Genomic DNA, 27,971 nt, shown 5'->3' on the forward strand with positions numbered 1-27,971 from the left:
CAGAAGATCATCAAGAAGATCATACACCCTGATCAAGTGGGATTCATCTCAGGGATGCAGAAATGGTTCAACATACACAAATCAATCAATGTAATACACTATATCAATAGAGCCAAGGAAAAAAACCATATGTTTATCTCCATAGATGCAGAAAAAGCAATTGACAAAATCAACAATGATTTGTAAAAAAAATCCCTGCAAAAAATTGGAATGCATGATCTCTACCTCAATCTGATAAAAGCCATCTATGAAAAACCAACAGCCAGCATCATACTAACTGGTCAAAAACTGAAATCCTTCACACTCAAATCAGGAACAAGACAAGGATATCCACTATCACCACTCTTGTTCAATATAGTTTTGGAAACATTAGCCATGGCAATTAGACAAGAGAAAGAAAGAAAAGTAATAAAGACAGGAAATGAAGAAGTCAAATTGTCATTATTTGCAGATGACATGATACTCTATATAAAAGACCCCAAGAACTCCACCAAAAGTCTTCTAGACTCAATAACCAAATTCAGTCAAGTAGCTGGTTACAAGGTCAACACACAAAAATCAATAGCTTTCCTCTACACGAACAGCAGACTCATTGAGACAGAAATAGGGCAAATAATTCCTTTCACAATAGCATCCAAACAACTGAAATACCTAGGAATCAACCTAACAAAAGAAATCAAAGACCTCTTCTCTGAAAACTATAACACTCTGAAAAGAGAGATTGAAGATGATATACGAAAATAGACAGACATCCGCTGCTCCTGGGTAGGAAGGATTAATATAGTGAAAATGGCCATACTTCCAAAACTGCTATATAGATTCAATGCAATTCCAACTGAGATCCCAGCAGCATACTTCATGAACCTTGAGAAAATAATCCAAAAATTCATTTGGAACAAGAAGAGACCCAGAAGAGCCAAAGCAATTCTAGGTAACAGAGACATGGCAGGGGGTATCACAATCCCCAACCTGCAACTATACTACAAAGCTACTGTGATAAAAACAGCATGGTACTGTCAAAGAAACAGACCTGAGGACCAGTGGAACAGATTAGAAGATGCAGGCACAGCTCCAGACACACTCAGCCATCTCATCTTCGATAAAGGAGCCAAACACCCTCACTAGAGGAAAGATAGCCTCTTTAATAAATGGAGCTGGAGGGGCGCGGGGAGTAGCAGCTGGAGGCTGGTTCCTCTGGTTACTTATGCTTCCTTCCCTGCCTCCGTGCTGGCCTCTGCTGGAGCCTTTGTGAGGACCCTTCATTTTTCAGTTACTGCTGGTGAACCCGAGGGAACTGGCCGGAGTGCACCCTAGTTTGTTCAGAGATCGCTTCTCTGCTGTCCTTACGGAGACCCCGGGAGCAGGCAAATTATCAGGTGAAAAATTGTATTGCAAGAGTTGGAGCTGAATCTAATGTTAAATAATGGCAACAGGTGACTTAAAAAGAAGCTTACGGAAACTAGAACAAGTGCTTCACTTATTAAATTATCCTAGAGAGGTGGATTATGTTGATTTGATAAAGGGAGACACAGCAGCAACTTTGCCCATCATCAGCTATTCTCTTACCTCGTACTCACTCTTTGTAACAGAACATCTCATGGAATGTAATGTAGAGCTCCTAGGAAAGAATGACCTGCGCTTTACAGATACTGTCTATAAGCTTCTTTGTGATCAATTTGATTATAAACCAATTTTGACAAAAGTGCAATTTATGCAGCATGGGCTCGCAGAATGGAAAATCCAGATTATTTGTGATATTTTGAATTGTTTGATGAAAAAGCACAAGGAATTGACTGGTGTTAATAAGACTCCTTCACAATCAAGAAAAAAAATCATTTCTGCTTATTCAGAGCCTTCATCAAGCAATGAGAAAGCACCTGCAGAACCCGTTGGCTTTGATGTCACTGGCAGATTTATGACTTCAGGAAAGAAGAAAGCCGTGGTGATTCGTCACCTGTATAATGAAAACAATGCTAACATTCCGGAAGATACAGAATGTTCAGTAACAGATGATAATGAAGTATGTGATGCATCAGACTTAAAGCCTTCTGAAATAAAGGTTATTGAAGTGCAGGTCCTTGAAACCAAGGCTGAGCAGGAAGATATAAAAAGTAATCCAGAGATTACTACACTACAAACTATGCTTGCTGAATGTCAAGAAAAACTTAATAAGTTGACTTGGATAGAGAAAAGTCTACACTCTTTGGAAGAAACAATGAAAGGGAAAGTGATAGTAGATGAAAAAACCTGGACTAATCTTTTAAGTCGGATCACTCTTCTTGAAACAGAAATGCTTTTGTCTAAAAAGAATGAATATGTAGAGCTTAATGCAATGAGTGACTACTATGTTTCCAGTAGTGACATAGATCTGGTGACTCCTGATGAAAAAATCAAAATGAAGAGGCCAGCAAATATTCCTCTGTCCTCTGGTTATAATACAAAATGAACAAATTTAACTCCCAGAGCCTCAAATATTACATACTGTGGTTTGAAAGATACAGATGAAACAACAATCCAGAAAATGGAAAGGATGAAAAAAATGTTTGAAGAAACTGCAGAGTTACTAAAATGCCCAAGTCACTAATTGTAGAATTTTCTGTATGAATTTCTGTAGGACTTTGGCTACTGTACATGTTGTATATTTTAAGAACTTTCCATATAATTTTAATATACTATAATATTTTTATTAAGAATTTGTATTCCTTTTGGTATAGGAGTTTTTCCATTCATTATTGAATAAATACTTTGATATTTTTGAACTATAAAAAAAAATGGTGCTGGAAAAATTGGGTTTCAATTTGCCAAAGATTAAAACTAGACCTATATCTCTCACCATGCACTAAGCTAAAATCAAAATGAATTAAAGATCTAAATATTAAAATAGAAAAGCTGAACCGGCTGGAACAGAGGTTAGGTAGAACTCTGTAAGACCTTTGTGTCAGAAAATATATTCTGAAGAAAACCTCAGTTGTCCATGAACTAGCACAAACAATCAACAAGTGGGATCTCTTCTTATTAAAAAGCTTCTGCACAACAAGAGAAAACACCAAGAAACAACACACAATGTGAAGAGACAACCCACAATGTGGGAAAAAATCTTCACCTGCTCTTCCTTACACAAAGGCCTACTATCTTGAATCTATAAAGAACTTTAAAAAATCAGACCTCCCAAATTTAAAAACCCAATCCAAAAATGGGCATCTGAAATGAACAGACATTTCTCAGACAAAGAAGTAGAAATAGCAAATAAATACATGAAAAAATGTTCAACATCACTGGTCATTCGAGAGATACAAATGAAAACAATGCTGAGATTCCACCTCACCCCAGAAAGAATGACTGCTATCATGAAATCAACCAATAAAAAATACTGGTAGGGCTGTGGGGAAAGAGGAACCCTGCTCCACTGCTGGTGGGAGTGTAGACTGGTGCAACCACTGTGGAAATCAGTATGGAGATACCTCAGGAACTAGGACTGGAAGTCCCATTTGACCCCGCTATTCCCCTGTGGGGTATCTTCCCCAAAGAATTAAAAGAATCATACCACAGTGATATATGTGCACCCATGTTCATAGCAGCACAATTTGTAATAGCTAAAATTTGGAAACAGCCCAAATGCCCATCAACTGGAGACTGGATAAAGAAAATGTGGGGTTTTTTAGTAAAATGGAGTACTTCTCAGCCATAAAAAATGAGAAATTAGAGACCTTTATAACTAAATGGATGCACATTGAGGCGATACTCAAGTGAAGTAAATAGGACATGCATGTATAAATACTGAATAGTTTCTCTAGTGTGAGAAACTGAAAGTGTAAATAAAGACTAAAAGGTATAATAGGTAATGTGAAATAGTAAGAAAAGGGGCAAATGGGAAGGGGAAGTGGGAGGATTAGGGGAAAGGAAAGAAGAGCATGGAATTAATATGAGAAAATGAAGAAATGGAAACAAAGTCTTTGTAAATACGGAGGGATGGAGGGGTTGAAGGGAGGGCAGGGGAAGTGGGAAAAATAAGAACCAAGAGAGATTATGTAAAGGTGCAAATTTCCAATGATGAATGTCATTATATTGTATACCTAAAATGTACCAATGATTAGAATGAATAATCGATAATGTGAAAATAGGAAGAAAAGGTCCAAAGGGGTAGGGGAAGTGGGAGGGGCAGGGGAAAGGAAAGAAGGGAAAGGAAAAATGCTGAGAAATGGAAAAAATGGAAACAAAGTCTTTGTAAATAGGGAAGGGTGGAGGGGGTAAAGGGAGGGCTGGGAATGGGGAAAAAATAAGAACCAAGATGCATCATGTAAAGGTACAAGTTCCCAATGATAAATGTAAATGTATTGTATCCCTAAAATGTACCAATAAATGAATTTTTAAAAAAAGAAATGACATACTCTTCTTCTGTCACCATCCAACGCTTCATCTCCAGTCCAGTCCTAGACAACCACAACTCTCCATTCTGCCTATATAGAACTGCTTATTCTGTTTATTTTATATAAATTAAATCATATAATATGTGATCTTTTGAGACAGTCTTGTTTGGTGTAGTGTAAGGTTTTCAAGGTTCATCCATGTTTTAGAATGTGTCAGTACCTCACGTCTTTTTGTTTCATATACACACCATATTTTGTTTATCCACTTATTTGAGTTGTTTCCACTCGTTGTCTGTCTTTTTCTGTTGGATTATAAGAATTCCTTATGTATTCGAGATACAATTCCTTGTCAGAAACGTGATCTGCAAATATTTTTCCCATATTTTGGTTTACCTTTTCACTTTCTTAGAATTGTTCTTTGAAGTTCAAAAGTTTTGTATTTTAATGATGTCCAGCAGTTTACCTATTTTTAATTTTGGTGCTTATGCTTTCAGTGTCATTTTAAAGATACACCTATGTTTTCTTGCAAGAATCTTATAACTTTAGCCCTTACAATTACATTTCTTATTTATCTTAATTTTTATACAATGAAAAGTAGGAGTTCAATGTAATTATTTTGCATGTGAAGATGCAGTTATCTTTTTGTTGTTGTTAAATTCTTTTATTGGTACATTGTAGGTATACAACACAATTACATTTCTCATTGGGAATTGTACCTTTACATAATGCATCTTGGTTCTTATTTTTTCCCCATTCCTAGCACTCCCTTCACCCCCTCCACCCTTCCCTATTTACAAAGACTTTATTTCCATTTTTTCCATTTCTCATCATTTTTTTCTTTCCCTTCTTTCCTTTCCCCTGCCCCTCCCACTTCCCCTACCCCTTTGGACCTTTTCTTCCTATTTCACATTATCGATTATTCATTCTAATCATTGGTACATTTTAGGTATACAATATAATGACATTCATCATTGGAAATTTGCACCTTTACATAATCTTAGTTCTTATTTTTCACCCTTGCCCAGCCCTCCCTTCAACCCCTCCAGTCCTCCCTATTTACAAAGATTTTCTTCCTATTTTTCCATTTTCTCATATTAATCCCATTCCCTTCTATCCTTTCCCTAGCCCTCTCACTTCCTTCCCCTTTGCCCCTTTTCTTCCTATTTCACATTACCTATTACACATTTTAGTTCTTATTTACACTTTCAGTTTCTTACACCAGAGGAACTATTTGGTATTATACATGTGTGTCCTATTTATTTCAATTAAGAGTATCACCTCAATGTGCATCCATTTAGCTATAGATGTCTCTAATTTCTCATTTTTTATGGCTGAGTAGTACTCCATTTTATTTTTAAAAACCACATTTGCTTGATCCAGTCTCCAGTTGATGGTCATTTGGGCTGTTTCCAAGTTTGAGCTATCACAAACTGTGCTGCTGTGAACATGGGTGCACATATATCATTGTGGTATGATTCTTTTAATTCTTTGGGGAAGATCCCCAGCAGTGGAATAGTGGAGTCAAATGGGACTTCCAGTCCTAGTTCTTTGATGTATCTCCATACTGATTTCCACAGTGGTTGCACCAGTCTACACTCCCACCAGCAGTGGAGCAGGGTTCCTCTTTCCCCAGAGCCCTGCAGGCATTTGTTATTGGTTGATTTCATGATAGCAGCCATTCTTTCTGGAGTGAGGTGGAATTTTAGCATTGTTTTCATTTGCATCTGTCAAATGAGCAGTGATGTTGAACATTTTTTCATGTATTTATTTGCTATTTCTACTTCTTTGTCTGAGAAATGTCTGTTCATTTCAGATGCCCATTTTTGGATTGGGTCTTTAAATTTAGGAAGTCTGATCTTTTTAAATACTTTATAGATTCGAGATAGTAGACCTTTGTTTGAGGAAATGCAGGTGAAGATATTTTCCCACATTGTGGGTTGTCTCTTCACACTGCTGGTGGTTTCTCTTGCTGTGCAGAAGCTTTTTAATAAGAGATCCCACTTGTTGATTGTTTGTGCTAGTTCACAGGCAACTGAGGTTTTGTTTATAAAATCTTTTCCTACACCGATGTCTTCAAGGGTTCTACCTAACCTCTGTTCCAACAGGTTCAGAGTTTTTATTTTAATATTTAGATCTTTAATCCATTTTGATTTTACTTTAGTGCATGGCGAGAGACATAGGTCTAGTTTTAACCTTTGGAAAGTTGAAACCCTATTTTTCCAGCACCATTTATTAAAGAGGCTATCTTTCCTCCAGTGAGGGTATTTGGCTTATTTATCGAAGATGAGATGGCTGAGTGTGTCTGGAGCTCTGTCCGCATCTTCTAATCTGTTCCACTGGTTCTCAGTTCTGTTTCTTTGCCAGTACCATGCTGTTTTTATCACAGTAGCGTTGTAGTATAGTTTCAGGTTGGGGATTGAGATACCCCCTGCCATGTCTCTGTTACCTAGAATTGCTTTTGCTCTTCTGGGTCTCTTCTTGTTCCAAATGAATTTTTGGATTGTTTTCTCAAGGTCCATGAAGTATGATGCTGGGATCTCAATTGGAATTGCATTGAATCTATATAGCAGTTTTGGAAGTATGGCCATTTTCACTATATTAATCCTTCCTCCCCACGAGCAAGGGATGTCTGTCCATTTTCTGATATCATCTTCAGTCTCTCTTTTCAGATTGCTATAGTTTGCAGACAAGAGGTCTTTTGATTTCTTTTGTTAGTTTGATTCCTAGGTATTTCAGTTGTTTGGATGCTATTGTGAAAAGAATTATTTGCCCTATTTCTCTCTCAGTGAGTCTGTCATTTGTGTAGAGGAAAGCTATTGATTTATGTGTGCTGATTTTGTAACCAGCTACTTGACTGAATTTGGTTATTAAGTCTGGAAGACTATTGGTGGAGTTCTTTGGGTCTTCTATGTAGAGTATCATGTTATCTGCAAATAATGACAATTTGACTTCATTTCCTATCTTTATTCATTTTATTTCTTTCTCTTGTCTAATTGCCATGGCTAATGTTTCCAGAACTATATTGAACAAGAGTGGTGATAGTGGACATCCTTGTCTTGTTCCTGATTTTAGTGTGAAGGATTTCAGGTTTTGACCAGTTAGTATGATATTGGCTGTTGGTTTTTCATAGATGACTTTTATCAGATTGAGGTAGAGACCATCTATTCCAATTATTTTGTAGGGTTTTTATCATAAATGCATGTTGGATTCTGTCAAATGGTTTTTCTGCATCTATGTAGATGGTCATATGGTTCTTTTCCTTGCCTCTATTGATATAGTGTATTACATTGATTGATTTGCATATGTTGAACCATCCCTGCATCACTGGTATGAATCCCACTTGATCAGGGTGTATGATCTTCTTGATGATCTTCTGCATTCTGTTTGCCAGTATCTTATTAAGGATTTTTGCATCTGTGTTCATTAGTGAGATTGGCCTATAGTTCTCCTTTTCAGTTGGGTCTTTCTCTGCTTTGGGGATCAAGGTGATGCTTGCTTCCAGGAATGAATCTGGGAGTATTGCTTCCCTTTCAATTTCATTGAAGAGTTTCAACAGTAGTGGCAGCAGTTCCTCTCTAAATGTCTTGTAGAATTCAGCAGTGAAGCCATCAGGGCCCAGGCTTTTCTTAGTTGATAAGTTTTTAATTACATTTTCAATTTCATTGGTTGATATTAGGTTGTTCAGAATTTTTAGGTCTTCTTCATTCAACTTTGGTAAGTCATATGTATCTAGGAATCTGTCCAGTTCTTCTGTGTTTTCCATCTTATTGGCATATAGGTTCTGGAAGTAGGTACTGATGATCCTCTGGATTTCTGCTGGGTCTGTTGTAACATAACCCTTTTCATTCCTAATTGCCTGGATTTGGGCCTTTTCTTTCCTTTTTCTGACAAGGTTGGCTAAGGGTTTGTCAATTTTGTTTATTCTTTCGAAGAACCAACTCTTGGCTTCATTGATTTTTTGTATCGTTCCCTTAGTCTCCATTGCATTGATTTCTCCTCTGATCTTTGTAATTTCCTCCCTTGTATGAGCTTTGGGGTTGTCCTGCTCTTCTTTTTCTAGAATCTTGAGGTTCAGCATCAGGTTGTTTAATTGGGCTCATTGTGTTTTCCTAATATGCGTATTCACTGCTATGAATTTCCTTCGTAAGACTGCTTTCATTGTGTCCCATAGATTCTGATATGTTTTATTGTCATGGTCATTTATTTGAAGGAACTGTGTGATTTCTTCTTTAATTTCCTCTGTGACCCATTGGTTATTCAGAAGTGTGTTGTTCAATTTCCACGTGTTTATGAAATTTTTTGAGTTTCTTTTGCTATGGATCTCCAATTTCATCACACTATGGTCTGATAATATACAGGGGATAACTTCAATTCCTTTGCACTTACTTAAACATGTTCTGTGTGTGAGTATGTGGTCTATTTTGGAGAATGACCAATGTGCAGCTGAGAAAAATGTGTATTCTGATTTTGTGGGGTGGAAGACTCTGTAAACATCTTTTAAGTTCATTTGTTCAAGAGTTCGATTGAGTTCTAGTATTTCATTCCTTATTTTTTGTCTAGTTGATCTATTTGTGACAGTGGAGTGTTGAGGTCCCCCACTACAATTGTATTAGTGCATATATGACTTTTCATGTCCATTAGTATTTGTTTTATATAGTTGGGTGCACTAGAGTTTGGTGCATAGATATTTATGATTGTCATCTCTTCCTCTTGGATTCTTCCCTTTACAAGGATGTAGTGTCCTTCTTTGTCTCTCTTAATCTGTGTGGTTTGAAATCTACTTATCTTCCAAGAGGATAACTACTCCTGCTTTTATTCGGGTTCCCGTTGCATGGAGTATTGTTTTCCACCCTTTAACTTTCAGTCTATGAGTTTCATTTTGTATTAAGTGTGTTTCTTGTATGCAGCATGTTGTTGGATTTTGCTTCTTGACCCATTCTGCCAGTCTATTTCTTTTGATTGGTGAATTGAGACCATTAACGTTGATGGTTATAACTGAAACGTATTGACTTGTCATTGCCATGACTTATTCTTTTTGTTGGGTTCTCCCCCTTTCCATTTAATTTCTTGTCATGCCAGATGGGTTCATTCTGCTTTCTTTCCTGGAGTTGTGATCCTCAATGTCTGTTCCTAGGATATTGTGTAAAATTCTTTGGAGTGCTGGTTTGGTATTCACGAAGTTCCTAAGGTGCTCTTTGTCATGAAAGTATCTTATTTCTCCACCAATTTTAGAAGATAGTTTTGCAGGGTACATCAACCTGGGCTGGAGGCTGTTTTCTCTTAGGGCTTGGAATATGTCACTCCAAGCTCTTCTTGCCTTGATGGTTTGTGTTGAGAAGTCTGCTGTGATTCTGATGGGCTTTCCTTTGTATGTGATTTGTTTCTTTTCTCTGACTGCTTGGAGAACTTTGTTCTTCTGTTGAGTTTCTGGAATCTTAACAATTATATGCTCATGTGTAGATTTTTTTTTTGATCAAGGCTATTTGGAGTCCTATATGCCTCACTTATCTGTATGTCAAGTTCTTTTCCCCTGCTTGGGAAGTTTCCTGCCATTATTTCTGTGAAGAGATTTTTTATGTCATCTGCACTCTCTCCTGTTTCTTCATTGAGTCCAGTCAGTCTTATGTTATTCTTCTTTGCATTATCTAGCAGCTGCTGGATTGATTTCTCCTGTTCCCCTATAATTTTGAAGCAATTTTTCTTTTCCTGATCATTAATTGCAATCTTATCTTCTATATCTGAAATTCTGTCCTCACATTGGCTCATTCTGCTGTGTTGACTTTCAATGGAGTTTTTCATCTCCCGGAAATCTATTTGCATCTGTATGTTGGCATTCCATCATGTTCATGAGCTCTTCTCTAGATTTATTAATCGTGTCTTGCACTAGGAGCCCAGTTTCTCCTGTTATCTGAGAAATTATTTCTGATTTCATTTTTTCCAGATCCCCTCTTGTTGACAGTTTAGTGGGTCCAGGTGGTTGAGTATCAGAGTGTTCCGTCTCATTTCCCTTTGTGGTTGCTGTAGGTGATTTGGAAGTCTGGTTTTGAGACTTATTTATGTGTTTTCTCATTTTGACTGGGGGGATGCTGTTGGTGCCCATGCAGATTACCTCCTCTGAGCTGGGAGAGGTGGGTCAGGGGCCGGCAGCAGCGGTAGGAATTGTGGCCCAAAAACTGTTTCCTCTGGGCTGGGAACAGTGGGAGGGATGGTGGCTGGGAAGCCCCTTCCTCTGGACCAGGAGCAGTGGAACGGCGGCTCAGAAGCCCTTACCTCTGGGCCGGGAGCCGTGGGACCCAGTACGGTAATCTGGTGGTCCAGTGTCCTCTGCGGCTTTGTAGTGTGGAACCAGGTGGCTGTACGGAGGATTGGGGGAGCGTGTCCAGTGGGTTGCTGCCACATCGTGGACTGATTCCAAGATGCAGTTATTTTAAAACTGTGTTGAAAAGATTTCTTTGCCTTTTGAAATTTTTTAGCACCAGTCTCAAAAATTAAATGACCTTTAGCATAAAGGTTCATTTTCTGGGGACTCTGAATTCTATTTCATTGCTCTCTATGTGTATTCTTTTCCAGTACTTCACTACCATAATTACTATAGTTTTAGTGAAGTTTCAAAGTTGGGAAGTACAATACTTATCCTCCAACTTTGTTTTGTTTTGTTTGAACTTGTTTTAACTACCTGGAACCCCTGTATTTCCATATTATTTTGGGATTAACTTGTCAATTTCTACCAAAAAGGCACCTGAGATTGTGATAGGGATTGTTTGGATTTTTATATGAATTAGAGACTATTACTATCTTAATATTATGTCTGCCAATCCATGAATATGGCATGTGTTTCCATATACTTAGATCTTCTTTAATTACTTTCAATGATTTTTATATTTTTGAGTATAAATTTTGTACATATTTTGTTAAATTTATTTCTAAATATTTTATTCTGATTGGTGTATTATAGGTGGAACGAATTTCTTGATTTTATTTTGCTTTTGCCCATTGTTACTGTGTAGAAGTAAAATTAACATTTTGCCTGTTATCTTGTATTTTGAAACCTTGCTGAACTTACTGCTCCTAATCACTTTTCAGCAGATTGTTCAGGACTTTTTGGACACCAAAAATGTTATCTGCTATTAGAGATAGTTTTGTTTCTGTCTTTCCAGTCAGAATGGTATTTATTTCATTTTTGTGCATAATTGCCTTGGCTATAACTTTCAATACAATATTGAATAGAAATGGCAAAAGTAGACCTCCTGGCTTGTTCCTGATCTTGAGGAAAACTTTTGATAGCTGACTGTTAAGTACAGATGGTTCCAAACAGTGGTTTGCCTCATGATTTTTTGACTTTACAATGATATGTGGAAACTGTAACTTTGATTTTTAAATTTTGACCTTTTCTTGGCTTAGCAGTATGTGGTATGATACTCTCTCAGGATGTCGGGTGAGCCACAGCTCCCAGTTAGCCATGTCATCATGAGAGGTAACAACTGATCCTCTAAGCTGTGATTTTTGGTAAGTTAGGTGTGATAAATGCATTTTTGACTGATCACATTTTAAACTTATGATGCATTATCAGAACATAACCACACCTTATGTTGAAGACCATCAGTATGATATTAGCTGTGAGTGTTTTACTGATTCTTTTAACCATGTTGAGGAAGTTCTGTTTTACTTATAGTTTGTTGACTGTTTTATCACAAAGTGGTGTTAAATTTTGCCAAATATTTTTCTCTATTGAAGTAATACTGTCACTGATTTTCAGATGTAAAACCAAACTTTCATTGCTGGAATAAATCTCAATTTGACATGGTGAACAGTCCTTTTTAATTTTTTTAATTTTTTTTTTGTGTGTGTGTGTTGCTGGGCATCAAACTCAGGACCTTGCACTTGTGAGGCAGGCACGGTGGCACTGGGCTAAATCCCAGTCCCAGTCCTTTTTTATATACTGTTGGATTCAAATTTTATTTTTGCATTTGGGTTTATTTATTTATTTTTGCTAATTTTTAAAATCAAGTTGGGGAAGTTCTCTCTAGTTTCCTAAGAGGATGGCTCATTTTTGTTTTTATTTTATCTTGAATGAGCATTAGATTTGGTCAAATGGTTAGTTGTATTTGCTAATGTGTTGCTAGGAAGTTTTGAATCTATATTCAGGAAAGATATTACTTTGTAGTCTTTTCTCTCTCTCTCTCCCTCTCTCTCTCTCTCTCTGTCTCCTTCCCTCCCTCTCTCCCTCCTGTCCTCCTTTCTTCTTTGTACTGTCTTTGTCTTGTTTTGGTGTTAAGGTAATACTAGCCTCTTAAAATGAATTTGAAAGTGTTCTCTTCTGTGTTTTAGAAGATGTTGTAGAAAATTGGTGTAGATTCTTATTTAAATACTTGATATAACTCTCCAGGGGAAACTTCTGGTCCTGGAGATGTTTCTTTTAAATTACGAATTTAATTTTCTTGAAAGTTTAAAGTCTACATAAGTTGTCTGTTTCATATTGAGTCATTTTTGCTAGTTTATAATTTTCAAAGAATGGTCTGTCTCATCTACATTGTTAAAGTAATGTGTGCAGGATTGTTTGTAGTACTCCCTTACTATCCTTATGATGTCTGTGGGAGGCCACAGTGATATATTCATTTAGATGTTGGTAATTTCTGTCTTCTCCCTTTTTCATTGTCAGCCTTGCAAGATCAATTTAATCAATTTTCTTGATCTTTTCAAAGTATCAACTTTTTGTTTCATTAATTTTCTTCCTTGCTTTTTTTTCAGTTTTCAACATCACTGACTTTTTTTCTCATATATTTATTAAGTTCATCCTTCTTGCTTTTGAGTTTATTTTTCTCTTCATTATCTAGTTTCTTGAAGTGGGAGCATGATTTTTGATTTGAAATTTTTCTTCCTTGCTAATCTATGCATTTAATGCTGTAAATTTCCCTCTCAGCACTGTTTTAGTTGTGTCCCACAAATCTTACTATGTTATATTTTCACTTTCAGTCTGTTCTCTAGATCTTTGAAGACTAGACAGGATTTTCTGTTCAAGGTGTCAGCTGGTCTGGGCTCTTATGTTGAAGTTCTTTGGATGAATCTATTTCAGCTCATTCAGATGTATACAGAATTGAGTCTCTTGAAGTTGTAAAACTGAAGGCTTTATTTCTTTCCTGATTGTCTGCCATAAGTTCTCTCTGCTCCTAGAGACCACCTGCATTTCCTCCTCCTCCTCTTGCTCCTCCTCTTCCTCCTCCCTCTTCTTCCTCCTCCTTCTTCTCCTCCTCCTCCTCCTCTTCTTTCTTTTGTGGTACTGGGGATTGCAACCGGTACCCATTGAGCAACATCCCCAACCCTTTTTAAAAACTTTTTTTTAAATTTTGAGACAGAGCCTTGCCAGGTTGATAAGTTACACAGGCTGAGCTCAAACTTACAATACTCTTGACTCATCCCTGAGTGGTGATAATACAGATGTAATTACAAATTACAGATGTAAACCTCCACCCTGTTCTCCTACATTCTTTCATATATAACCATTTTTATCCTTAGAACTATTACCCTGGGAACCTGGCATGTCATATTCTTCCATGCCTTAAATCTCTCTGACTTCCTCTTCTGCTTAATAGCAAGAGAAAACTCTGTTATTAGAGGGATCATGAGATGAGATGTGATGAGATTACACCCACCCAAATGATCTCCATTCTACTACATAATGTAACTTAATCACTGGAGTAATTTCTCATCATCATATTGATTGGTTCAATCCACATTCAAAGAGGAGGGTATTTATACAAGAGTAAGGGTTATTTGGGGTCATATTTAGAATTCTGCCTTATATTGTAATTAAATTTAAAAGGTTAAAGTAATTTAAACCTTAAATTCGGGTAAATGGTGTGACCAAAATTTCAGGAGGTGCATGACAACAGTTTGGGACCCAGTGAAGTAGCTCTAAATTTGGACTCTTCTGAACTCTGTGACTTTGAAATTGAGAAGTCAGGGAATTTTCTGCTTTCTTGTCCACTGTGATATGAAATATAACAAAATCAGAGACCAGCGTATTCTTCAAAAACGTCATGGTCATGAAAGACACAGAAAAGTAAGAATCTGTTCTCAATTTTTAAAGGGGATTAAAGCGACCTGGAAACTAGACTCAAAGATTGAATCATGCTTGAATTTTATACTGAGTAATTTTTGTTCCTTTGTTCTAAAGGATGTTATTGGGATAATTAGTGAAATTTGAAAAAAATTGTTTATATGAGATAAAAATTTCATGTAAATATTGACTTCCTGATTCTGATAATCATCTTGTAGCTCTGAAAAATGCCCTGATTTTAGATTTTTGAAGCACTTACTGATAAAGGGATGTGATCTTCATTTTACTTTCAAATGGCTCAGAAAAAGTGTGTGTGTATATATAACTGTGTACAGAAATAAAGAATATAATGAAGGAAATCTTATAAAATGTCACCATTTGGAAAATCTGAGTGAAAGGTATGTGGGAATTCTTTATCCTATATATAGACTTTATACTGATAGAGCTTGTTTTGAGAATCACAGCCCTTGACCAACACAATAACTTCAGCCTAGTAAGACCAAGATCAGAAGACTCAGGCACTCTGGATCTGGTTATCTTTTTAGGAAATAAACTGGTATAGTTTCTTGAAGTAAGATTTTTTTGGTAGTGAGAAACAGTTGAAACAGAAGAAAGGGTAGATTCAAGAGATATTACAGAGAGAAAAATCACCATAATTTGGTGCTTAACTAGATGGTCAGAGAGAGAAGAATTGAGGATGATCCTGAACTTGGGGACCTAGAAATTGGGATAATGCTGTCAGGAAGAGGCAAATCAAAGCATAGTTAGTTGGGAGAAAATTTAAGTTTTGGGTCTGAGTAGTTTGAGTAAATTGGGTACAAGAGTAGGAAGGAACCATCTAGGAGAAAGGAGTTGCTTAAAGATTGAAGAAGAAGAATAGAGTTCAGGGGTGGAGCCAGAGCTTTGGGAGTCATCGCAATGGCTTGGGAGATATTTAAACCACTTGTTGTAAGGGGAAGAAGTGACTGAAAATAGAAGGATGTTTCTAGGTCTACCACCAGACAAATCTGTGTCTAAATCCTAGCTTTGCTAGGATTAGGATTTAGCTAAATTAGGATTTAGCTCTGACCTTGAACAAGTACCTAATCTTCTCTGAGCCTATTTTTTCTGCTGTGATATGGTGTCACTAATCAACCTCCCTTGCTGTGCAGATTGGATGAGATAACCTGTAAGTACTTAGATGTTGCCTGGCACATGGGTGGAACTAAAGAGATTGGGCTATGATTATTATGGGTATTTTCTTTTATGTGCTTGTCTGCATTAGGAAGCCTTCTCCAAAAAAGCTCCCCTCACAGTTCAGAGTTCAAGCCATCTATTTTTTTTCTGGACAGTATGAGATGGGGTAGCGTGACATCTTTGACTTATAGAGAGCAGATCCATAAGCTGTCACTAAAAATGTGGACTCCTTTCCTCTTCTGGCAACATAAAGGAAGGCAGGGCTGGGGATGTCACTCAGGTCTGGGGATGTCATTCAGTGGTAGAGCCCTTGCCTAGCATCTGTAGTTTTCTGTGACTTCTTGTTAATTCAATCAAAGAGATCATAGTGACCTTAAGATTTCCTGACTACCTCCATCATCGTTACTTTCTTTTATTTCTCAGCATATGGCTCAGTTTCTTAGCTCCCTTGGCTCAGTTCCATCCCTCAGGTACCTTTTTCCTCTCTGGAAGAGAGGGTTTGGATGAAGTCATGGAGTTGCAGGCTGCTTGACTGGTAGATGGAGAATCCCTGTCCTTGAATGAATGCATACTCCCCAAAAGGGAGGCCTTGGGGTTTTGACAAAAAGAAGCAGTCTCAGAAACAAAGTGAGTGTGTGTCTGTGTGTGTGTGTGTGTGTGTATGTGTGTGTGTGTGTGAGAGAGAGAGAGAGAGAGAGAGAGAGAGAGAGATCTTGTAAATAAAGGATAAATCTGGAGACACTGATAGGAGCAAACTCTAGGCATTATTATTATTATTATTATTATTATTATTATTATTGGTACCAGGATCAAACTCGGGACCTTGTGCTTGCGAGGCAGGCAGCAGAAACACTGAGCTAAATCCCCAGCCCTGGGCATTATTATTTTATCTCAGGTCAAAGGAAGAAAAGAAAAAGAGCAACCAAGGCAAAGATGAGTATGATCGATTACTAATTTTCCAGAGTCCCCTTGAATAAGGTGCATTGAGATCCTCAGTGAGGAGGAGTTTAAGATACAGAGAGTAAAGCTGCCACTTACGTGGGTGATTGGAATTAATGGAAACTGCCCATGGCAAGATTTGTGATATTTTCTCTACAAATATGTTGAAGCAAATGGTACTACTCCTCACCTGGTTGCTTAGGTCAAACTCTTCATCACTCTTAGTTTCTCTTGTTCTCTTCCGCATTACATCCTAGCCATTAGCACATCCTATTGACCTACCTTCAAACTGCATTCTAATTTTGAACGCTTCTCACCATCTCCTCAGCTATAGCCTAGTATCAGACACCATCTCTTTCACAGACCACTACAACAGCCTCCTACTTGCTTCCACACTTGCTGTGACAGTTGCCATATATGGAGGTTCAGGTTGTGTACTACACAAGGCACCATAGCTATGGGCATATCATATATACTAATTTACATATGAATGGGCAGATGGGTGCAGATATTTTCAGCTTCTTGGCCCCAAGTCTGAGAGCAATGGAAGACAGCTTGTTCCTGTGTAAAACTGTAACTATGCACACAGTCTTGCACAGACTCAGGAAAACACATGACTCACTTATACACACATAAATGCACACACTCAGTGGCACACACAAGTGAACTTTGTCTTGCTCAGGCCCTGGGTGTCTTCTGAATTCCCTTCTTTCCCACATTGACCATTGCTCTCACAGACTGAAGTCCCATTCCTCCCACCCAGAGTGGGTTGGAAATGATGTTAGAGGGGAGGAAAGTGATGTTGATGATATATATGTTCAGTGACAAGAAATGAACAAGTGAAAAGAATGTGGGTGCACATAGCCCAGGCTGCTATCTGACATAATTCTGATGAACTCCTTTGGGCAGAACTTAAATTTGATTAGGTTGTACCATAAAAGACTAACCTAATGTGGCAGTTAAGGGGGGAGGTGCAGCTTGATTTGCTTTGGGATCCACCCTTGGGATTGGTGAAGCGCACTTATGTGTGTCTGAGTGGGTCATGGAGGCATGGCCTCAGGATCTGTCTGGTCTCTTGCCCCTTCTCCTTAGGCATTGGTTCCCTGGTTTGCTTCCAGGCTGCCATGAACTAAGCATTTTTGCTCCACTATGCCCTTTGCCTTGGAGACAGCTGTCTATGGATGAAATTCCCTTGAAACCATGAGCCAAATTAAACCTCTCCTTTAAATTATGGATGTCAGATATTGTATCCTAGCAATGGAAAAGCTGATGAATACACCTATTTTTGTTCCTAACTTGAGGAACGGGTATCTTTTTTGTATAAAATTACAAGCGTTTTGACCCCAAAATCTCAACTCCATACAACAGTCAGCAAGAACTGTAACAAACATTTCAGCATATTGATTCTTTGCTTCAAACCTGCCATTTATCTCTCAGTGTTCTTAGGATAAAGAACAAGACTTCCTACCTGACCTTCAAAGCTTCAGTGATCTGTTTTCCCCTGCAGCCTCATCTAATTTTGCCCTCCTTCATGTGCCCCACTTTCAACCTTAGCCATACTTTCTGTCTCACACTCAACAAGCTCATTTGTGTCCCATTTATCATATTTCTTATTTGCCTTTCTCCTCCCTCTCCCACCTCCCTACTTCAAGAGTGCTAACTCTATTAAGCAAGAACTTCGTCTTGTTTATCTTAATATTTTCAGCACCTAACATAGTGCCTTCTGTGTAATAGGGAGCCAGTAAATATTTGCAGAATGAATAAATAAATTAACAAGAAAATAAGCTGTGTTTATACCACTGCTCCTTTGGCTCTAAGATGTAAAGTATCTCAGTCCAATTTACACTGTGCTTTTGGATCCTCTGATGAAATAAGATGTCCAGAAAATGCAGGCAGTTAAACACTAGAGAGCTGAAGGATTGGTTTAGCCAGGAGGAATAATAATAAGCATCTCCAGCAGTTAGGAGATAGTAGCATGTGCTGTCATAGCTCTAAGCTCTTTACTCATCTATTCACCACAGTTACCTTGTGAGCTATCCCATACTACTATTTCCATTTGACAGTGAACAAACTGAGACCCAGAAGATTCAGTGACTTGGATTCAGACACAGGCAGTTTGATGTGACTCCCTCTGCTGTACTGTAGAAGGGTGAGAGTGCTCTTCATTTTCTCTCATTTCCTTTGCAGAATACCCTGGAAGCATCCCCCTCCTTCCCTGAGAAGTCTCATGTCTTAAAGCTAGCCCTGAGCAGCAGGTAGGGAAGGGGCATGTGCTATGTTGACAAGTTGCAGTGAGTGCAGATTGAGTTAGCATCCCCGAAAGGAAAGAACTACTTTGGTGATTAACAATAGAAATTAAAAAGCTGAGATATTTTTGTGCTTTCTGATATTGAAATCTATGAAACCATCCAAAGGCAGCTTTCCCAAACTAAAAAGGAGTTGCAGGCTCAAACAAATTCAACACCTCTTTAAATTTTTTCTGACATCAAATGGAATGCTTCAACTGAGGTGAAAATGGCATTAGCTTGAAGCTGTATGGGGTTGAAACTTCAGCTATTAGAGTTGGATTGCACCCACTACCTTCACAAGGTATGGGAAATTGGCACATGGGGAAGAGGCAATTGACTAGGCGGGCTTTAAAGCCATGGCTTACCAACAAGGGAATGAAAAAGAAAACAAGAGGGGGGGAAAGGCAGTGTATTCCTCATTGTTAGGATGTCAGCATCCAAATGCTGAGATATGTTTTTGAAGCAACAAAACTCTACAGTATTATGTCCAGCCTCCTCATGGGCACAGTATAAATGTTTTTTTTTCTTTCTCCCACTTTTTCACTCCTTTCAATGAGAGAAGAGTATTTAAAACATAACTTGAAGCCAATTTATTCTTCCTTGTTTGGCACCTGAATCACAAATTCATGGGCAATTTTGGGGTCTTTCCTCATATAGTTTATTAGAATCCTAGAACCAGAGAAAATGCCTAACAGACCATATGGCTCAGCCTATTTGTTTTAAAGATCAGGTGACTGAGGCCAAGATAAAAGAGTCTTGCTTTTATTTTCAACAAATTGTGTGTGTGTGTGTGTGTGCGTGTGTGTGTGCGTGTGTGTGTGTGTGTGTGTGTTGGATGAGTGGGAGGTTGCCTCAAGAGCTGTTGAAGGGAGAAACAAAAAGATCTGCATTATGAAGGGGAATGGGTGAAGAAAAATATTAGAATCAATACAGTTTGATAAATAACCAGTCATTTGTGCCTTAATCATATACACATTGCAGAAATCATATACACACTTCTACGGCAGAAACAGGGAGAATGTTCTCAGTGGAGGGAGGGCCTCAGCTGAAGAGGCTAAACGGAGGCCCTTCATCCCTAAGCCCCTTTCTGCCAATCACAGAGACTGATTGAATCCAACATCTAGGTTTTCTACCTATGGGCTCTCAACATTTTGCTGGGCAGAGACTTTCAAAGGCTGCTTTGCTAGTGGCTGCTGGCATTTAGCCTCCATGAGAGGGATGGCACATTTCCCTTTCATCATGAAATCCATTATTTTTCTTTGAAGCACAGAACAGAGCTTTTTTCAAGTTGCATGGCAAAAATAGAAATGCAGCCAGTCCTCAGCACATTCCTGTGGAGGTCGTGGCAACCTGTCCCTCAGGCACTGTGTATGGAGAACATGTTCATTTCTGCACTTGATAGTAAATTCTATAGAGAGAGAGGCAGACAGCAAGCCAGCTCTTCCTCTTCTGCCTTAAAGGGAGCTAGACTTGAAAGACTGGAAATTAAGGTGGATCTGGGAGCTCTGGAGAAAGCTAGCCCAAGTATAGCATTAGACCCTGCCAGAGGGAGTCAGAGTGCTGCAGCTTGGCTGTGAACTTGCTGGGAGACTTTGGATAAGTTGCTTCTCCCCTTTGAGTGTCTGTTTTTTCATCCACACTTTTGTCACAGCATAACTAAAAATTACAAATGTGGAGAAAGTAGATACACATATGCTTTGGAAGCAGGAAACCTCAATATATGTCCAAAATATTATTACTATTTTATGTCTTCTCCTTGCCTCTTGTGGTTGGACGATTTTGGTGTATGACCCAGAATTTGGATTGGTATAGAACATTCCAGAACAGATTCAAGGCCTCTGGAGGTACAAAAGGGAGTGGAGAGGTGAGGGAGAATCACTGTGGTAGAACATTGGGCTCAAAAGGATTGATCCTTTATGGATCACAGCCCTGCCACTCCCTTAACCTCCTTGCGTGTGCCTTTCAACAGCTCACTGAAGCTGTCTGAAACTCAGCCTTGTCATCTATAATATGGAATTGTTGTGAAGACTTGAGTGAAATAATGTATGGAAAACTCTTTTGCAAACAGTGCTGGCATGAAGTGTGCATTTGATAATATTAAGTTTTGGTGGTGTGTCTGTTGTTGAGGACACCTGTGATTTCTTAATGTCAGTGCACATCTGGTTGTTGGTTAAAAGATAGATCCCTCGGGTGTACCCTGAAGAAATTCTGATTGCATAGGTTTGGAAAAGAGCACAAGAATATGTGTTGCAGGTAGGAATGTAGCTCAGTGGTAGGGCACTCATGCTCACAAGTGTGAGGGTTCCATCCCCAACATCACATACACACACACACACACACACACACACACACACAAATATGTGTTTAACAAAGACTCCAATAGATTGTGATGTGGGGACAGATTTTGAAACACTTGTTCTAGGGCAGTAATTTTCAAGCTGCTGATTGTTATCCAGTGCTCGGGAAATCTACTCAGTGGGTAGGTCTCCAGCATTACAAACAGCAACAACTCGCTGGGTGTGGTGGCCCATGCTTGTAATCTCAGCACTAGGGAGGCTGAGACAGAAGGATCCCCATGAGTTCAAGGTGAGCCTGGGCTACATAGTGAATTCAAGGCCAGTCTGAACTGCATAGCAAGACCCTGTCTCAAAAACAAAAAAGGAAAATAAAATAAAATAACCCCCCTCAAAAAAACAAGAACAAAGAAATGGAATACGAAATAACAGTGTGCACTCTACACAATAATGGTGACTATTGCTTCATGAAATGTTTCTTTATATATACTTATATATGGTTATATACAGAGAAAATTATATATATATCAATATTTACCCTTACTGTAGGTCATAATCAAAAATGTTTGAAATACTCATTTCTTATTAAACAAACAGCAGAGAAATAATCTGGCAAGTCCCTCTAGAAGTGACTACTCGCTCAATTCCTCTTGTGTCCTCATCTCTTCCATGCTATACTTGGGTCAACAGAGTTGGTTGTTCTGTTATTAGAGTGAGCTCCAATACCATGTAACGGTCCTGGCCTGAGATGTAAGGGCAAGTCAGGGATATGGCTACAGGGTTCAGGCTAATTGTACTGACCCCATTACACAGAAAGAGCATTTGGGTTTATTGGGGTGTTTACTTGCTCTTGGTTAGTAAGTGCTCTGTACAAGTGTACCAAGCCCCTGTCCAAACAACTGCTATGCACACTGCTTTCCTCTCCTCCTAGACTTTGATATTTATTTTATCATCTGAAACTTTTTACTGTCTTTTAAAGAACAAATATTTAGTTTTATTCTGTTTTGATTCACATCTACCAACACCAGTGTCTATTTACTCTGCACTTGCTTTATTAAGGACATTATCACCCTTAACCTTTTATCCACACGCTCTGTTTAAAGGAGAAGCCACTGCATGGTTCCCATTCATTGTGATCCTGTGACAATGTGGTCGCCTTTTCAGTGAGGTTTTCTCTGTTTACCTTGTATAAAACTATAGGCCTTGTAGAGTCTCCCAACCTTACCACTTCAGAACTCCCGACCTCTCATTTTGCTTTATATTTTCCCCATTGTACTTACCACATTACCTACTATTATATTATAAATAATAAACAGATGAGAAAGTAACCACAAATGTCCATTTTTTCCTGAAACATTAGAAATCAAAGATAATGTGAATCTTCCCATTTCTAAGCCAGATCTTATTTTTGTAGAGAATTCAAACATCTGAATATTTCTGTAAAATCACCTGATTTTACAATGTCCTTGTTCCTTGATAAAAGCACCTTGGGGAAGAATATAAAGTTGGTTAAGAATTCAATAAAATTTTTAGCACTATTTACAACAAAGAAAATATATCTGTGGCTTGGATATGAGCCCATAGATCACTAATTTGTGACCTGTGTCATAGATTTGTGGAATGTTGGGTCTGTAAGTGACCTTGTAAGTTGAGGGTTTCTACTGAGGAAGTACAGCAGCTTCTTCATGCCACACAGCTAGCTTATGGCAGAACCTGTGTCCTGACCCCATGTTTCTTGCCTCCTAGTGCTTCCTCACATTCACCATGCTGCCTGCTAGGCTGCTGCCCTTTTGTTCAGGCTTGGGCTAATCTGCCTGTATAGAGAACAGCATTCAGTCCCTAGTCCCCTCCTCATAATGAATATAACAGAGTTATCACCATTCGATAAGCCCCAGGCACTTCTCACCAAAGTGTATGAATTTACCTGCTTTCCCAATCTCAACTGAGGATATTGCCTCTTGGTGTTCTTTATTGCTTTTACTCCTGTGATAGAATCAAGACAAGGTCTTTATAGGAATGTTATTAGCATCACTCCCACCAGGGAAGACTTTCCAGTAGAATCATGGTCTAGTGCAGACTCTGGGGCTCAAAGTCCAGAAAGCTAGGCTCAATTCTTAGATGTGTAACCTGAGACAACTTATTTAAACTCTCTGGCCCTCAATTTCCTTAACTGTAAACATGAGAAAAATAAGATCTGCCTCTCTTACCTCTCAGGGCTGCCTGTGAGGGTAAAGCAAGATAAAATGTATGAGAGCGCTTAGAAAAGAAAAGACATTTTTGCAACTATGAGAGTGGAGTATAATGATTAAATCAGCAAAATAATTACTAAGCACCTACTATGTGCAAGCTAAGGTACCATTGATTCAGAGCAATTCAAGGAGCACAAGGCTCAGCTGCCTCTTTGAGCTTGTAGTCTGAGAAGGACATAGATGAATGGGAAGAGAGCCCCCCACTGCAAAGCCAGAGATGATGAGATTGGCATGAGATGTGTAGATTGTATGATAAGAGGGATCATGATGGAAAGACTATAGAAAGATTCCTTTAGGAAGTTGCATTTAAACTGTGTTTTGGGAGTAATTGACAGGATGGGGCTAGTGAGGAAAAAGAAAGACGTTTTGGACAGGGTAAGTAAAGGCTGAAATCACATGTGTTAAAGGTCTAATCTACAGTGGAGAGTTCAAGTAGCAGCTGGAAGATTATTGCCAATTCTTGCACTGGCCTGGAGTGCATAAAAGAGAATCAAAGTATGCTTTTCATGGAACCAAGGCAGAGGCTAAGTGAAACTGTGGGTATGGTTGATTATGTAACAGGAAGTTCTAGTACTCAAAAATGACCTTTTGATAGTTTCTCCCTTGTAGGGCTGTTATAGCTTTAATTGAGATGATGTGTGTTGAACATTTCACACAGTGCCTGGTGAAGGATTAGTACTAAATAAATGTTAGCTGTCATCATTATCATCACTTTGGAATTTTCCTGCTATCAGCTTTGTGACCTTGGGCAAGTCATATTACCTCTTTGTTTTTCAGTTTCCTGGTCTTTAAAATGAGTATGATAGTAGTGCCAACAGTTAAGGATTATGCTGGAGATGAGTTAATCTAAATAAAGTGCTTATCACTGTGCTTGGTATGTGGTAATCAGTAGATATTAGGTACCGCCTTTATAACTATCAGTTGATTTTTAATGTAATGTGATCACATAACAGAACATTGGGGAAATTGAGAGAAATGGACGAAACCATCCCAAATCTCACTACTGACATGTAACTCCTTGTCTTCATATTTTTGATCTAGTTTTACCTCTGAAATTTCTTTTTTCATTTTTTGTTGACATAGATTTCTTTTGTTGAAATAAAAAATTAAGACTGTAGAAAATGGCATGGATTTAGGATGCAATTCATTAAACATTTACTGAGGACCTGGCATGTAAAGAAAGAATGTAAAGGCCAATAGAGGGACATATGAAAGCAAAATAAAAATATAAGATATTATTTTGCCTGATATTGAGTACTTCAGATGGAGTTGCAAAATGCCAAAAGTCTGTGTGGGGGGGGAGGGGGGGTGCGGAACCCTAACAGCCTGTGATTTTAGAAAAGGTTGGTAGATAAGGCCGCACTGAGAAGTTGATCTGTGAGGCCAGCCCAAAAGGAGTTGAGAATGGCCCATGCAGGTATCTCAGAGCGGAGAACTTCTGAGTCAGGAGCATATCTAGTTTAAGAAACTACCAAAGCCCTTAATCCTAGCACTCTGGGAAGTTGAGACAGGAGGATCACAAGTTCCAGCCAGTCTGGACAATTGAAGTTTAGCAAGACCTTGTCTCAAATTTTAAAAGTGGGAATTGCGCTGGGCGTGGTGGCACACGCCTGTAACCCCAGCACTTGGGAGGTTGAGGCTGGCTGTGAGTTCAAGGCCAGACTGGGGTTCATAGTGAGACCTTTTCTCAAAAAACCAAAAGAATAAAAAATAAATAAATAAATAAATGGGAATTGAGGATGCAGCTCAGTACAAAGACCTTGGGTTTAATCCCCAGGACCACCAAACAAACAAACAACAAACCCACCAAAAAGCCCATATTGCAGGAGTGGATGGAATGAGGGGAAGAGTAATAGTGTAGAAGATCAGAGAGGTCATTAGGGTCAGATTGTTTAGGGCTTTAGATCATTATGATGACTCTCATTTGCAGGGTGATGGAAAACCACAAAGAAGCTATTCCAGAGAGGGACATGATTTGACTTATGCCAGCTGTTGGACCCTAATATAAACATTAGGCCTCAGACAATAATAAACAAGAGACAGCTGCCCCAGTAGTCCTGCAGAGCTAGCCTTACCACTCTGTGGACTGAGAAAAGAGGTGATCACAGAGAATGGGGGAAAGAGATGCAGTCTCTTAGATTTGAAAGGGACCCAGCTAACATCATTGTGGCACTAGGCATCTGTCTATCAAGCATTGACCTAAAACCCTCCCTGCTTTACTAGCCTGCTCAGCCTCTGGCAGGACTTTCTCAAGGTCAGAAAGCTCTTAGGTTTACTGACAGTCTGCCTCCTTGCTACCACTGGGTGGCAGTAGTCCTAGTTCTATCACCTAAGTAGCCTAGAGTAAGTACGTACCTTCCATAGGAAAATACTAATGATTTGAAGACAGGTGAATATTCTATATATCCATCAATCTTTCTCCTGTACTAGAACCATGTCTCTGGTCCCTTCAGAAGCTACTTCTGTTACAGAATAGTTTCCTTTGTCCGTCTCCTGTCCTCGAGATAGTCTCCTTTCTCAATGACTCTTAAAACGTGATGCCTAGAATTAAACAGGAGACTTCAGGAGGGACCAGTGGAGATTACAGGGTGATGATTATATTTTAGGATCTAGAAACTTTAATTAATACAACCTAAAATTGTGCACTAGTGTTTTACCAACTAAATAATTTAACTACATTACCTTAAACTATTGGCTCAAATTATTCTTTTGAATCAATTCAAACCTCAAATCTTTTTTGGGGAGAGGTTGTTTGTTAGTTATTTGAGCTGCTGTTGAGACATACTGCCCCTTTTCTGGTCTCTCAGAATGGACTTTTAAATTTTTTAAATGAGTATTGTTTCTTTGTCTTATTTTAATTTCTTTTTTTTTAAATTTTAGCCCAGTATTCCAGCCCACCTTCCCTTGTTTTGAATCTCAGTTTTGTTCTTCAACGTGTTTGATACCCTGCCAACTTTGAGTTATCTTCAGAAGTCGTAAGTACAATTTCTATGTCATCTAAATTATTAATAAAATAGGAAAAGCCCTATGACACTTCTCTTGAGACCTTTCTGCTGGTTGCCACCTATGCTTTAGGTACAGTAGTTCAATCAATTGTCAGTCCATTTGACTATAATCTGGTTAATATTTGCTATCTTATTTTAGTTCACTCCTGGAAAGTTAATAGGAGACAATTTCAAATACTGCTAAATGCAAAATATGTTGTCATTTCAAAAGACAAGATGGACAAGGATGAACTAAGATGGGGTTTTTTGTTTTGCAAAATGGAAAAAATGATACTATAGTTTTTTTCTGACTATGAAAGTAATATGGACTTTTGTAAAGGTCAACAAGAGGCACAGATATACAAATTACAAAATGAAAGTCCATCTGTAATCCTGTGTCTTGACACTCCACCAGATAACTGCAGTTAATGTCTGGGGCGCATGTAAACACAGCTCTAGGATTTTAATGAAGTCTGTCTTAGTTAGTTTCCTTGTTGCTGGATAGTGAGAAACAAATTTCTGTTGTTGAGGAGCACCAGTGTATGAATTGGTAATAGCAGTTCCGTGGACTAAAACAGTGGTAAATGTCTAGAGGCTGTTTCTTTCTTTCTTTTTTTTTAATTAAATTCTTTTACTGGTACATTGTAGGTATACAACACAATTACATTTCTCATTGGGAACTTGTACCTTTACATGATGCATCTTGGTTCTTATTTTTTCCACATTCCTAGCCCTCCCTTCACCCCCTCCGCCTCTCCCTATTTACAAAGACTTTATTTCCATTTTTCCATTTCTCAGCATTTTTCCTTTTCCTTCTTTCCTTTCCCCTGCCCCTCCCACTACCCCTACACCTTTGGACCTTTTCTTCCTATTTTGCATTATCGATTATTCATTCTAATCATTGGTACATTTTAGGTATACAATATAATGACATTCATCATTGGAAATTTGCACCTTTACATAGTCTCTCTTGGTTCTTGTTTTTCACCCTTGCCCAGCCCTCCCTTCAACCCCTCCAGTCCTCCCTATTTACAAAGATTTTGTTCCTATTTGTCCATTTTCTCATATTAATCCCATTCCCTTCTATCCTTTCCCCTAGCTCTCCCACTTTGATATTCTTAAGTGAAATAAATAGGACACACATGAGTAAATTCCGAAGTTTCTCTGGTGTGAGAAACTGAAAGTGTAAATAAGGACTAAATGTATAATAGGTAATGTGAAATAGGAAGAAAAGGGGCAAAGGGGAAGGAAGTGGGAGGGCTAGGGGAAAGGATAGAAGGGAATGGGATTAATATGAGAAAATGGAAAAATAGGAACAAAATCTTGGTAAATAGGGAGGACTGGAGGGGTTGAAGGGAGGGCAGGGCAAGGGTGAAAAACAAGAACCAAGAGAGACTATGTAAAGGTGCAAATTTCCAACGATGAATGTCATTATATTGTATACCTAAAATGTACCAATGATTAGAATGAATAATCGATAATGTAAAATAGGAATAAAAGGTCCAAAGAGGTAGGGGTAGTGGGAGGCACAGGGGAAAGAAAGAAGGGAAAGGAAGAAATGATGAGAAATAGAAAAAATGGAAATAAAGTCTTTGTAAACAGGGAAGGGTGGAGAGG

At 38.4% G+C, this 27,971-nt stretch overlaps 1 protein-coding gene and 1 pseudogene across 4 annotated transcripts in view; both read left to right on the forward strand.

Annotated features, from left to right (window-relative positions):
* The window catches only part of Pak3 (p21 (RAC1) activated kinase 3), a 308,173-nt gene that overhangs the window by 45,829 nt on the left and 234,373 nt on the right, over positions 1-27,971 (forward strand). For all 4 annotated transcript variants that reach the window (XM_087196763.1, XM_004861431.3, XM_013078346.3 and 1 more), the window contains exon 2: positions 26,251-26,345. The gene's annotated coding sequence lies outside the window, so the exon portion shown is untranslated. The remainder of the gene's footprint in view (positions 1-26,250; positions 26,346-27,971) is intronic.
* LOC101701413 (centrosomal protein of 44 kDa pseudogene) lies at positions 842-3,145 on the forward strand (annotated as a pseudogene).

Source organism: Heterocephalus glaber, unplaced genomic scaffold (genome assembly GCF_053883595.1).
Source record: "Heterocephalus glaber isolate CG9 unplaced genomic scaffold, H.glaber_assembly_v1.0 deba00001613, whole genome shotgun sequence".
Lineage (NCBI taxonomy): Eukaryota > Metazoa > Chordata > Mammalia > Rodentia > Bathyergidae > Heterocephalus > Heterocephalus glaber.